At 34.1% G+C, this 15,000-nt stretch overlaps 1 protein-coding gene across 1 annotated transcript in view; it reads right to left on the reverse strand.

Moving 5' to 3' along the window:
* Positions 1–11,605, reverse strand: part of ImpL2 (Ecdysone-inducible gene L2) — a 43,097-nt gene extending 31,492 nt beyond the window's left edge. Inside the window, exon 1 of the mRNA XM_067086562.1 lies at positions 11,449–11,605. The gene's annotated coding sequence lies outside the window, so the exon portion shown is untranslated. The remainder of the gene's footprint in view (positions 1–11,448) is intronic.
* Between the last annotated feature and the right edge of the window lie 3,395 nt (positions 11,606–15,000).

The following is a 15,000-nucleotide window of genomic DNA, read 5'->3' on the forward strand; positions in this document are numbered from 1 at the left end:
TTTTTTTAGACGAAAGGCCATTAAAAACTGAAACAAAAGTCTGAGGAAACATAATTCATAAACAGAGCGCAGTTAAACTGCGAATCAAAGTAACAGGAAATGACGATACAAACCTGAAGAATGCTGAGAAAGTCAAAACGTGTAAAATGTCAGGATATATAGGAAACAGACAGGACTGGACCGGTGGATGAAAAAGAAATCTGTTGTATTATTCTCTCTCAGATACGGACTGGTAGAAGACGATGGTTGGGATGATAATATGGCCGTGGGAGGATTTCTTATTTGTTTTACCAAAAGATAAAGAAAAAGGTGAAATGGAAATATTGGATGTGCAATGTGCATGTATGAAAATTCCCCGTTCCTTCTTTGCAGTTTTTTTCTCCCAGTGTACTTTCTTAAGATCCATTTAATCAGTTCTTGAGTCTACGTGTGCAATGGATCGCTTAATCATCTGCTTTGTCGAGTCAGCTGGGTTGCCAATGTATTATCTTAATTTTCAAGTGCATATTTTCAGTGATTGTATTACAATTCGACATTCGGCGTACTGCGTTCGCAAAGGTTATTAGTTTCCTATCCCTCAGGAAAAACTAGAATTCTATTTTATTTATACTGCTCAGGAGTGAATTAGTGATTGGGTTCTAATCTGAAGTCACAGCATAAACGATTCCTGAATCAAGTCCCCAGAGGTAAACCCTCTTTGTCCTATTTACTAAATGCAGAGTTTGACTCAAGTCTAAATCAGGAACACGATTTTTTTATTTAACTAAACCGTAGGATATCAAACTTCTCTGTTCAGTCATGTTTTTGACTCATTTGACTAAGCTTAAACTGACGAAATGGGTATTTAGAAAAAATATCAAAATCAAGTGCTTGATTTTTATACAGTGAACTTTAAGGCACTGGTTATTTCACTTCTTAGCTATATTTATGTTTCACTGAACACTGGATCTATTTAGAATTTGAGAACTAAAAAAAAATAACTGTTGATGTTCATTGAGCAAAAAAAATAGTTTGATTTCACTTCTTAGCTATATTTATGTTTCACTGAACACTGGATCAATGTAGAATTTGAGAGCTAAAAAAAAAAAACCTATTGATGTTCATTGGACGAAAAAATAGTTTGATTTCACTTCTTAGCTATGTTTATGTTTCTCTGAACATTGAATCTATGTATAATTTGAAAACTAAAAAAAATAACTATTGATGTTCATTGGGCAAAAAACTAGTTTGATTTCACTTCTTAGCTATGTTTATGTTTCACTGAATACTGGACCTATGTGGAATTTGAAAACTCAAAAAAATAACTATTGATGTTCACTGGGCAAAAGACTAGTCTGATTTCACTTCTTAGCTATATATAAGTTTCACTGAATACTGGATCTATGTACAATTGCAAACTCAAAAAAATAAAATGAATAACTATTGACGTTCATTGGGCAAAAAACTAGTTTGATTTCATTGCACTTAAAATAAGATTTGCTGAAGTAACCTTATTAAAATCTTTTTCTGGCTCTTCTTGGTTGTTCTTCTCCCAAGAAAACAACCTCGAAATCTCTTAATTATGTTTCGAAGACATTTTATTTTTTCTCTTTTAGTTCGGCCTTCGAAGAAATAATTGCACCGCAGGGGATTAAATCCTTCTTAGACTTCAGCCTGGAAGTTTTAAGAAAAGATAAGCTCCAATCTTTTTCGGTGACGTTAATTTACAAATTAAAGTAAAAAAAAAAGTTTTCAATAGAAAAGATATATCCATTGTCAACGCCTGGCGATGAGAACAATTTACCTAAAAATAAATTTGCTTAAGAGGATAAGACGCACTGAAGTTCATCACGCAAAGTCGTTTCGAAGTCCTTCACCCAACGGAGGGGCAAGAGCAATGCGAAATGGCATCACTTGAAATTTTGTGAGCGTGAGATTAAGGTTATCCTAGTTATGGAGTACGGCAATTGCCATAAACGAGATAACATAAAATGAGATAACTCAAATTTATTGTAGATCGTAAAATTTTATGAGAAACCAGAACTTTGGGACGACAAGAAATTTAGAATGAAAATGGGGATGTACTTCCGTTCCGGAAGCATTACTAAAAAAATGAGTAGCTACAATATTATCAAGAAAATGAGTGATTACCTTCAGGAGAGAAAATTCGCTGAAGGGGAAGCCATGCAAATATCAGTTTACAAAGAAAATGTTCACTACCAGTATTTTTATAATGCTGCCAAGCAAATCTGAAGAGCTCATTATAAATATTGATAGATTAATGTCACCACGTGATAAAATTGATAATGAGAAGTGTTCATTATGAAGCCTAATTGGTTTTTCGTAAGTTTTGCTAAATGAATTGTTAAGTAATCTTACTATTTTTACACCCAAAACCAAAATTACACATGAAAAAAAATCGTTCAAAGTGATGCCGACAGTTACATCCGAACTTGGAGTGGCAATGGACTTAACTTCTCGGCCCTTATAAGTAGAAGAATATATATATATATATATATATATATATATATATATATATATATATATATATATATATATATATATATATATATATATATATATATATATATATACATATACATATATATATATATATATATATATATATATATATATATTATATATATATATGATAACTGTATTAAAACAAAAATCGTTTTTCTGATAACTAATTAAAACCAAAAAAATCGTTTTTCTTGTAATATCTAATAACGGTTTTCAGTTTCGTGGATACGAACATCCTTCGTTCCCAATTGCACTACTCTGACACACACATACGCACAACTGTACACACACACACACACACACACACATATATATATACATACGTGTGTGTGTGTTTGTATGTATGTATACATAAGTCATGTACGTATGTATGTAAACAGAATCGTGATGAATTGTATAAATGTTTCACCACCAGTTCGGACGTTCCTTAAGTTTCTCGTAACTGTCAGTTTAGCTGACGAAGCTTTCTGCTGTAACTCGGATGTTTGGTGCCTGAGCCCAAACCTAGACAAAACGAACGCTCCCATTTAAAGATCCCAAATGCAGACGAAGCGAACGCGGCCTTCTAACATCCGGTAGATGAATACCAGTGTGATCTTAAAAGTTAGTTTATCTCCATGGTGATAAAAGAGCCAAAGATAAAGAGATCGTAATCGATATGCTGCCCATTGCAGAAATCAATTCAGGTCAGCTTCAGAGGGAGGAGACGGATCAGGGCCGCTTGTACGGAGGTGCAGATATGATAGATAAGGGAGGAATGCGCCTAACGTTGCACCGGCCGGAAGTTCTAGCCACGAAAATGAATGCAAGATGCATCTTCTTACGTCTTGAATGAATGTACAAGTATGTTGATGCAACAGGAGTTTTTTTTGTGCATGTTCCCAAAGTATACGGTAATTCTTAAGTGTCGGTATAAATGGCCGCAAATTTACGTGTAAGTTAGCGTATATTTATTTAAAATACACACACACATATAATTTCATAACGGAAGGAATTCCTTACCGGGTGTTCATCTTTATAAGAAGTTCATATGCCTGCTCCTGTTTAAGTAGCCTTCTCTATAGTATACTAACCATATCCTAACAAAAGAGGTTTTTTATTAGGCTTATTGTTAATAATGTAACATTTCTGGAACCAACAAATCGTCCCACGTCCCAGATCCATTTTACGAACTCCTTGACTAAAGATATTCTTGTCGGCTGTCTTATCTTTAGACACACTCGGCCTCAATTGGCTTCTGTGAGCATTTCTGACTCTCATTTTGTAATAAGAATGACAAGGGGGAGACTCCGTGAAAGCCAAAATACCCCGGATATTGAGTTCGCTTTCAAAAGGCAGGCGCCCTCTTTGAGACAGTCTGCTGCGTAATATGACGTTTATGAATGAAAATTCCTTTGAGAACTTGGTTAATTTTTTTGTCATATTCTTGCAAAATGAAGTTATATTAAAAGGTTTTAAATAGATGATGGTTAATGGCTCGTGTTAGTAAGGTGGTCTGAACAGAGGGTATAGAGTTCATCAAATTACCTACCGTTTATTAATCTTCACATGCGTATAGGTGTTTCCATCCACAGGCGCGAAGTAAAAGATTCTTAAGAATGATGACTAAGGCTGAAATAACTTTATATATTCCGTTATTCCCGACACTTTGACTGGTAAATACGAAGAACATAGCAAATATCTATTAAGAGATAAACAGAAGAGAAGTTACAGAGTATTTAAAATGTTTCTAAGTTTGTTCTTTTAACTTTTCCCTCATATTAGGATGTCAAGTCTTAGTAAAAAAGCCACTCATGCTTTTAGCAGTGTTCGGTCTAATCCCTATTTTTACCATTACCCCATAATCTTTGAATTAAGACGAGTAAAATACTTTTGATAAAGATGTTTTATAACTTAAGGTGCGTTGCTTTTGTTTCCTATTCAAATTCTTGATGAAGAGGCACTGCAGTAACATGGACGGCTCTGTGGAACTTTTGTTCCTTCATCTAGGTGCTATTGTGTTGGGATATGGAAGCTCTGTCATCGGAATTTTCGAAGTCGTTGAAGGTCATGTTATGAAGAAAGAACCAGATAAATAATAAATAAATAAATAAATAAATGAACAAACTTGTGGAGAGAGATAATTCCCAATCCATGAATACGTTTAGACTAATATAATGGCCGTTGTTTTAGATTAAGCCTCCCTTGTGCTGGCACGGGTTCTCTTGCTCTGGGGCAGGCCGTAACATCTAATTTCTGGCAGGGAAAAAGAAATGATTCCATCCACTAATGGAGGCATTTTAAAAATTTTTTTTTTTTTTTCTGATCAGGTCAAAGATGAGCTAGTGTTATAGCGGTCAGTGAAAGTTTTGTTCCCCCATCATGGTCTTACAGGAATTTTTCAAAGTACTAAAGTTAATTTCATGCAAAAGGTATACCTTAGTTTTACCAGACCACTGAGCTGATTAACAGCTAGTATTAGTAATAAAAATAACAGTGGAGTGTTGGTGAGACTATGGTATTTTTAATCAAGGAAGCTAGCTGGCGTGGGGCAAATGAATAAATTTCCCTGTGACAAACGTCTCATTGTGATGATGAAATTATGGGATTAGCATAGCCTACTCAAGTGAAAGTTTTCGAAAGTACAGCCATGAGTTTCAACAGGCATTAAAAACTCGCTGTGACTTTAGATATTTTGATTGGAAACCTATTTTTTTTTTTTTTTTTATAAAAAACAAAGAGATGTGGCACAACTTTTGACTTGCGCAGACAAGCCTCGGTTTACGCGACATGCGGTCGACACCGGATATTTAGGAGCAAGGTCTAGAGAATCCTTAGACCTTGTTTAGGAGTCAGTGGCCACTTTACAGGCTTAATATTAAATCAACCATCTACTTAAAGAACAATCAAAGCGGAAACAATACAGTAAATGACAGGTCTGAGGCAAAACCTAAAAAAAAAGGGATTACCGTTAAGGGAAAGATTTAAATGGCTACGCTGTTTTTCTGCTTGGCCACACCCTTGCGATCTTAGAGTGCAAGGCCTAGACCTATCTATCTAACCTAGATTTAAGCAGCCTTTTGCTGGCACAGGCTTCTTGAATATTACTCAACTTATATTCTGAATTTTAATATACCTTTTTGGTGTGTATGTAAGGAAGCATGAGTAAATGTATTTATTGTATGTATGAGTTCCAGTATTAGTGCTTGGCCTCAGGCCTAGACCTAGTGTTTTAATCTAATCCTTCGGGCCAGCCCTATGAGAGCTGAAAGTCAGCTCAGTGGTCTGGTTAAACAACTTTAATAATAATAATAATGTAAACCGATCTAGACCTTAATAGAGTGTTAGACAGGCTATAGTTGCAGTTTAAAGTCGAGGAGGACCTTGATCTCGTGATGTTTGTCGGTAAGTCTAGATTCTGGTAATGGCAATTAAGTCTAAGCCTTCGTATTGCTCGAGGCGAATGTGAAGCTCCATTGCGTTTGTCCTCTTAAAGCGTCTCACAAAGAAACACCACGAATGACATTAAATGCGAGGCTAGTGTAATAATGATATTAATAACAATAAAGTCTAAAGAACACTTTACGACTACTTAAGCGGTGTAGATGGATTCACAGACGTTCACTTATGGTTATTAAATCTTAGGTAACTCAGTTAAATTTCGGGAGTTTTGTATGAATTGCTGCTTTCACAGCCAATTATTCAAAACAACAGATTATTGGAACCTCCTGAAGCTTAGCTCGGTGTATAATGATAAAAATGTTTAGAGAAGTCTGCTACTTCTTATTTCGTGTAAGCAAGGCTACCTAGGAAAGAAAAACGTAACATACGACTGAGAAATTTGTTACCACAGTGCTCCGTAGAGCTATAGTAGAATTCGCTTAAAATATAAGTTATATATCTCACTTCCATGTGCGCTTGTATACACACACACACACACATTACATAATCATATATATATATATATATGTGTGTGTGTGTGTGTGTGTGTGTGTGTGTGTGTGTGTGTGTGTGTGTGTGTGTGTGTTCTTGCAAGCATTGCACGCACAAGGCTGAATTCTAACACAAATCAACAGAACAGTGTGTGGCAACCCATCCTACATCGTATGTTATGATTAAGGTTATTCCCCTTTTGGTTCAGTAACTTCAGTTACCTTGAGGCATCACGTCTGGATGAATGGCCTCCTGAAAAGGCAAAATGTGTAATTAAATATGGTTAATTCACCTGAGTTGGCACCCGCGCAGAACCGAACTCCAGACAACGACATAGTACGTTTTTTTTTTCACCCATCAGCTTTTTAGAAATGGTAAACAGTGGTTGCGGTGGGATTGCTTTGGTTACTTATTTCTTGTGGGACAGGGAAAAGTTAGTGTCAACGGCCTCGAGTGTCTGATATTAGGGAGGTCATGGTATAAAAAATAATTTCAAAATGAAAAACTTAAAAAAAAAAAACTTTTAAGGGGGTATTGACACTTAAAAAATTATTTAAGGAGGGTATTGACACTTAAAAAATCTTTTAAGGGGGTATTGGCACTTAAAAAAACTTTTAAGGAGGGTATTGACACTTAAAAAAACTTTTAAGGAAGGTATTGACACTTGAAAAAACTTTTAAGGAGCCATTGACACTTGAAAAAACTTTTAAGGAGGATATTGACATTTAAAAAACTTTTAAGGGGGGTATTGACACTTTGAAAAACTTTTAAGGAGGGTATTGACACTTAAAAAACTTTTAAGGAGGGTACTGACACTTTAAAAAACTTTTAAGGAGGGTATTGACACTTGAAAAACTTTTAAGGAGGGTACTGACACCTAAAAAAAACTTTTAAGGAGGGTATTGACACTTGAAAAACTTTTAAGGAGGGTATTGGCACTTGAAAAAACTTTCAAGTAGGGTATGACACTTAAAAAAACTTTTAAGGAGGGTATTGGCACTTAAGTCTGCTGAGCCGTCATTTGTTTTTTTTTTTTATCTGCCCTTTTTGAGCGCTGTTGAATACAATGAGGCAGTAAATCAGTAAATATTTTTGAGGATTGTCAAATATGGTAGCTTCATTTGTTGAGTCTCTAACGCTTAGTAAGAGAGTTTAAGGGTACCTAAAGCTTAAATGAACAACGCTACTGGGTCTACAAGAGCCCTTAGGAAAAGGGGAGAGCTGGTACTAAACCAACTACTGCTTCCTTCCTCCCCTCCCACCCCCCCTCCAAAAAAGAGACAACAAAACTGAATGGAGTCACTACCGAATACCTGAATCGAAATGAAATCGTTAGCATTTCCAGCCTTTACATTACGTCATCAAGAAAGCCCTGGGAAAGAGCATCGTAAATGGCAGGGAGTTTTGTGCTGACGAATTATAATCTTCCACCCTTCATGATTCAGCCTCGTCGCATCCGTCTCCTTTCTTTTTCTTATTTTCTCCGGGCCTGGGCTAGATAAAGGCAGCAGTGGTTGCTTGTCAAATTTACCTCTGTGTTCCCTCTGGTGTGTGTAAATATTGTCAGTGTACACTTTTCAGTCTACTGAGTAATGGGATGTTAAATAATTCCCTCGTTCTCTTTTCAGTTCTAACTAAAAATGTATATATTAGTACAAACTTGTATGTCTTACTATATATGTATGCATCTGACTCGCATATTTGATAGGATTACCATACATGATTTGGCTTTACGTAATTGTACAATAGACATGTCGTATCAGTAATCATAATGCCTTTATTTTAAATCAAATGAGATAAAGGTGGACGTAAATGTGTTACAAATGTGCGGTATATTCACATTTATTATATGTATATCCATGTATTTATTATATGTGTATACCTACAAATGTATAAATAAAATATAGATAAATAAATATATAAATATATAAATATATAAATATATATGCATATACACACATGTGATACACACATGTATATATACATATATATACTCGTATGGGTGTGAGTGCGTGTGTATATGTGTGTGCGCAGGGTTTGCAGATGCGCGCATGCACGCGCGTGTGAGTATGATAGGTTAGTCGCTGATTATTCACATTTTTATATTTAAATATGAAACCATAAATAACCCATAAATATTGAATTCAATGGACCTTGTGAAAAGCTTCAACCCAGATTTATTTCCTTTATGAATGTGATTCCCAACCAAAAGTAAATTTGAAGTTAATGTCTTATTTGTCGATTCTTGTAAAGATATATATATATATATATATATATATATATATATATATATATATATATATATATATATATTCTTGTAAATATATATATATATATATATATATATATATATATATATATATATATATATATATATATATAAGTACATATATATACTGTATATATATATATATATATATATATATATATATATATATATATATATATATATTATATACTTACACACACACACACATATATAATATATTAATATAGATATATACATATATATGTGTATATATAGAAATACATATGTATGCGTATTTACACATGTGTGTATATTTAAGTGTGTGTGAGTTGTAATCACAAAGTGCCCTTATGAACAGTGAGTGGTCAACTCCAAAGCTGTGAACTCCGCAAAGGTGTGAAGGAATTGATGCATCATCATATCGAAGAAAAGTTCATTAACACTTGTTTTTGTTCCTTTTTCTATATATATATATATATATATATATATATATATATATATATATATATATATATATATATATATATATATATATATATATATATATATATATATATACATGACTTGACAAGTCCAGCGCTGCCTGAATGTTGATAAATGCTAAAAAAATTTTCAGCAAAGGTAAAAATGATTTTTGGTCTTGGTTCCTTGCTATACTGAACACAATTTCCGATATAGTGAATGACGATAATGTGCCTGACAGCGGAATGGGCGCCGTAAGTGATAATAAAGTATACGCCATTTTTAAAGCCAACGCAGTCAAGATTTGCAGGGGGCGGAAATCATATGTCTTCTACTTAATTTTAGATTAATAATTTCAAGGCAAAATATGGAGATTTTATTTTCAAGCTAAATTCAATTCGCAATTTCGACCTTTTTAATTGTATTACTTGTTTATATGAACTTACTGCTATGAATTATGACTGTTCAGCGCTAACAAGCCAACAAAATTAAATCGATCTAAGAAAGGTATCATTGAGGAAGTTCTCTATAGAAAGCCAACTCCGTATCATTTTTCTTACCCTTTCAGTGAACGATAACGGGCATAAATAGCATACAAGAATATCAGCAACATTATATGACTGGAAATTCAATTTGTCCCTAGTTCTGACAGTATATAGAATTGTTATACATCTGCCTCTTTATTTTTAGCGGATATTTCGAACGACCAAGAAAGAAATTTTGTTATGGGCTAATGCCAACTCATTTTGACATTCGTGTTATTTCGATTTTTTTTAATATACTACAGTAAATTGCAAGTATTTAGGTTTAAAGCTGTGTCAAGAAAGCCACTTTTATAAAGACCAAGGAGAAATATCTCAGAGCTCAGGGTAGATGCACTGTAGTTCTGTAATATGCATGAAAAAATAAAAAAAATATTTGGATACAGACAAATATGTATATATGTATATATATACACACACACACACACACACACATATATATATATATATATATATATATATATATATATATATATATATATATATATATATATATATATATATTATATTAAAAATTAAAAATATGAAACCGGAATTAAACAACAACTCGTCTGGTATTCAACTAGCTATCGTGTAATTTCATAGTAAGTACACAATTGGGTCGTTAAATATTTTACTTTGTGATTGGTAGTTTGTTTACGTTTCAGCTTATTTTTATATTTTTATGCTTGTGTTCGTTTTTAATTTTTCGTGTTTTTTTTTGCGTCTCACCCTTTTAGTTTGTATATACATGTATATACAGTATATATATGTGCGTGCAATATATAAACACATTACAATGATACACTGGATACAGGCGCATTGGTTAACTTCACGAGTCCAACCGTATCCAAAAAAAAATAGTAAATCATTTCATCGCAGTAAGAGGATTCATGAGAGACTGTGACAGTAGAACATCACAAGACGCGATGGACGACAGATGGCTTTTTCCCTCTCACGAAAAGTATGATTGAATGAGGGTATAGACCTATGGGCAGTTCTCAGCAGAAAGTAATCAATTTCCTGCAAATATAAATGCCTGAATTGCAGTAGTCAGAGAGGAGTATCATATGAACTGTTAATGAAATCGCTCTTTTGTGGTGGATATCTCCGCTGTAATCCAGAATCTATTAATTAATCCATCCAACTTATTTGGTGATAATCAGGACGCCCTTTTAGAACAGCAATTAGGAATAACGTAGATGCATATGCTTAATCTGCCCTCAACTTTTTAAACAGGTTAACAAGCTTTTTTTTAGAAAAACGTTTTAGTCATTTCTTTAATATAATTTGGAAAGTCATTCAAAGTTTGTGCAAGAATAAACAGGTCTGTATATCGCATGGCCTCGTTTGTTATTCTTGATGATTATTGCTATCAATGATAAAGCTTCCTAAGCAATTTAACTTACGATTTTTCTGAGGTATTACGACACACCTAATTTAATTCGTCCATAGCTTTTCCTCAGAATACAACTTTCTTAAGAAAAGTCTTATTTTAATATTTCAATTATTGTCTCTTTAAAGATAAGACTTAATTCATTATTTACCGTACAAAGTTCATTGTCCCTCAGTGCAAGATGCTAATGTGTATAAGTATATCACATAACTTAATCGTAATTTAACTCGCCAATAACTTTTCTTATTATGTAACTTCATCCTTAGCTTATCAATAACTTTCTCCCGTAAGAAGTCACCCATTAATGATAAATTGATAATCGTGCATTGAGATATAATTTCAAATATAATTCCGACTTACCGAGAGACGATCACAGCGAAAGGAAGTTTTGAGAGTCGACTAACCTGCGAAACTGGGTCTGGAATAAGAAGCCTGGAAAAGATGCGCGGAGACAGAGAGAGAGAGAGACGGAGACCGACTGGAACCTGGAAGGCTAACTGATGAGAGATGTCGCATGGCTTACCTGCCCCGTCACGTGTATATATATGCGCTCACACACACGCGCACACACACACACACACACACACACAGAACTGTTCCGGCCTACGTCATGTCGTTATAGCAACCGATTCCTCTTGTTTCCAGGGAACCTAACTCCGGTGGATGGGAAAGAAGGGTGATTGGCGAGGGTGGAGCAATCGGAAAGCATTGCGAATTTATTTTTTTATTGATATTTCTTGTTTTCTTCATTTTTCCCTGTTATACGACAAATCCGTACTTGAGGATTTATTCTGTCAGCTGATTTGTTCTCCAAAATTGGGATGACAGTGGCAGTGAGCCCTATGACGTAGGTAGTCTCATTAGACCTAATAAACCCATGACGGGTTTACTAGGCCTAATGAGACTACTCACGAGAAGAATTTTTTCTTGAATGAGAACTGGAAGCGGAGGACGGTAAAGTTAAAGGAGTTAGACAGCAAATCAAGAAGAGAGCAAAGAGAACAGATGAAAAACAAGGAGCAGAAAGCAAGGCAGCTGCTGTCAAACGCGACGGTGCAAAGAACAATAGTACTACCTACAGGATGCTGCGCAAGACACACTGTAGAGGCTATTCTATACTACCAAAAGTTTTGAGCAACTAAAGAGATTACCTCAAACATTTGATCATCTGTGGTACATACTGATGGCTTCTGACACAAAAACTAATGCAAATTGTAATGAGGGGCAAAATATGTAGTCAAAAAGTTAATTGCCTAAAATTAACAGAATCTTGGTTTCTGGAAAAGGGAAATTTGATCTGAGGCGTTGCCTTACCCAGGTACAATAACGTGGTTTTCGACTGATCTCGCTACGTACAACCATCAAATGCACCTAAAGTTCGAAGCATATAGAGATCTTTTTTACAACAGACAACAACTGACTATGGAGGGGAGGGAAGAAGAATGCCCTCATTTCACTAATTAAAGATATGTGTGCAAACTGAGGGAAAGTGCAAAGCTTCCTTGAAAAATATCAACTTACCAAAGCTCTAGCAAACTAAATTATAAATCGGCTAGGTGACAGTGCTATCGCCCACTTTAGGAACATTGTAAAATGCAGGCAAAAACAAACATCACTGGACAGGTTTTTAGTGAGAAAGAAACCCAGCAAGTCTCAAAAAGGAAACAGTTTAAAAAAAAGAGGAACAACCCCTATCCTCTTCATCACCTACCACACAGGTCATCAGCTCTCTCAGTTACAAGTAGAGTGAGAACAAAATTGTATTTATTTCGCCCATTTACTTTGTTTATGATTTTTGTATAACTTCTGATTGCTAGACTTGTTAAATTCGAGTTAAAATTCCTTTATTTGGTGTATTTTCTCATGGGAAAAATTTATTTGGTTTAAGGACAGGTCGGTTAAAAGATGCCCTCCGGAATGGATTAAACTGAGGTATGGCTGTATGAAATTAGTTTTGATAAATTGTTTATTAAGATATTAGTGAAATTAAAGACAAACAGACGAAAGGCAAGCATAATCTCAAATCCTAAGTGGTCCCACGCAGAAAGGAGAATACAGTGACTCAGTTCAACGTAATTTACTTTAGTGTTCCTACAAGAGAGGAGCCGTTCTAAGGAAAAGACCCCTGTCGGATCACTTCCACGAGTTACGTTTGGCCTGAAGAGAAGCAAGTCGTGCAAAGCATTGTGAATTAATTTGATAAGTTTGTTTATTTTCTCAGCAGCAGATCCGGTTTGTAAATACCGTTTAACATCACATGCTCCATTTACTAAAAGCTATTTTATACAGTGCGTGATTATGACATTATGCTGTTAATGAAGTATCTCTGAAACAATAAAGTAAATTAATTTCGGATGGCGGAGAAATTCAAAATATTATATTCCCTAACTCTGAAAAAGCATAGATAAAATTCTGGAAGTGCAAGACATCATTAAGTAAACAAAATTTCCCCCGAGACATTCCATAAATTCAGGCTGTTTAGCCGAACACATGTTGAACACAGTCGCGTCAAACTCCCAATTATGTTGGTTTCAACAGACTATGGCCTGGAAGATATTGGGATGGGGAAATTTCAGTACCCCTAAAGGTAAGAAGACCTTTTACAGCAACAGATTACGTAGTATCTGTTTTGATATTCTTGCCAGAAAATATTTTCTATCATGTCTGGAACGATGCAGCTTTTCTGTGCGGGGAACCCACGCATATGTCGCCAGGGGTTTGACGTCATGGAGCAGGAAATTTGTTACGAGGTCGTCAACATAACCACATACTTCAGCCAATCAAGCAGTCCTGATCTGGAGACCTATCATGCTTGAAACTTAAGGTAACTAATGTGGTTCTGTTCTGACAAGATATATTTGTGGAAAAAAAAAACCTGTTATATTAGAGCTCCACACCTTCACGTGTTAAATTATATTTGACGCTTGAGTTTCAGTCATGAGATAGATTATACCTGCGACAATGACATACCAATAATAATATACAATTGTTACTCCAAAATTTCATAATGAGAAGGTTATGAATAAAAAATAAATCCTGGAAATCGGAACTTTTTAGCCGTTCTATAACTTCCAAATTTGCACATCCGTCTTTTAAACTTTAAGATCCCCCAGACGCGGAAAAAAAAAAAAAGTTGAAGATCGATTGATTTTCTATCATGAATGTTGCCATAGCAACATGAGTCACTGACAATAAAAATGCTTAGCAGGAAAAACTAATACATTCACATTGATAAATTATTTTTTACAATAATTACTGCTTAAAGATTTATATATACTTAAATATTCGCAATCAAGAAAATTTCTTATATTACCCGTCGATTGTGATCTTTGCTGTAGTACAACAATATCAAGACAAATGATGTTTTTTGCATTGCATTCTACGATTAAACATAATGAAAACGTATGCTTTGTGTATATATCTAGTCAATATCATATATATACATAAATTTCCTATGTGATATTCAGCAGGAAATAGATTTTCGCTTCAAGGCTAAGACAAAAATTACCTAATATATATATATATATATATATATATATATATATATATATATATATATATATATATATATATATATATATATATATATATATATATATATATATTTTTTTTTTTTTTTTTTTTTTTTTTTTTTTGAATGGTGAACCTTAAGGATAGATCATCAACCTAGACTATTTATTTATTTGTTTTCGTTTTTGTACGCAATTATCTGTCGTCTGCCACAAGTCCTCTATCTGCCTGAATCTGGAAGAACTAAGCAAATGATATATGTTTGTTCCTTTTCCTCTTTTGCGTGTGAATTGTTCCATAGGGATTTCTACGCATTTTGATAATAATAATAATAATAATAATAATAATAATAATAATAATAATAATAAGAAGAAGAAGAAGAAGAAGAAGAAGAAGAAGAAGAAGATGTTCACAATATCGTGATAAACTGTTATGTAATAAAATCC

The sequence above is a fragment of the Macrobrachium rosenbergii genome, chromosome 43 (assembly GCF_040412425.1).
Source record: "Macrobrachium rosenbergii isolate ZJJX-2024 chromosome 43, ASM4041242v1, whole genome shotgun sequence".
Taxonomy (NCBI): Eukaryota; Metazoa; Arthropoda; class Malacostraca; order Decapoda; family Palaemonidae; genus Macrobrachium; species Macrobrachium rosenbergii.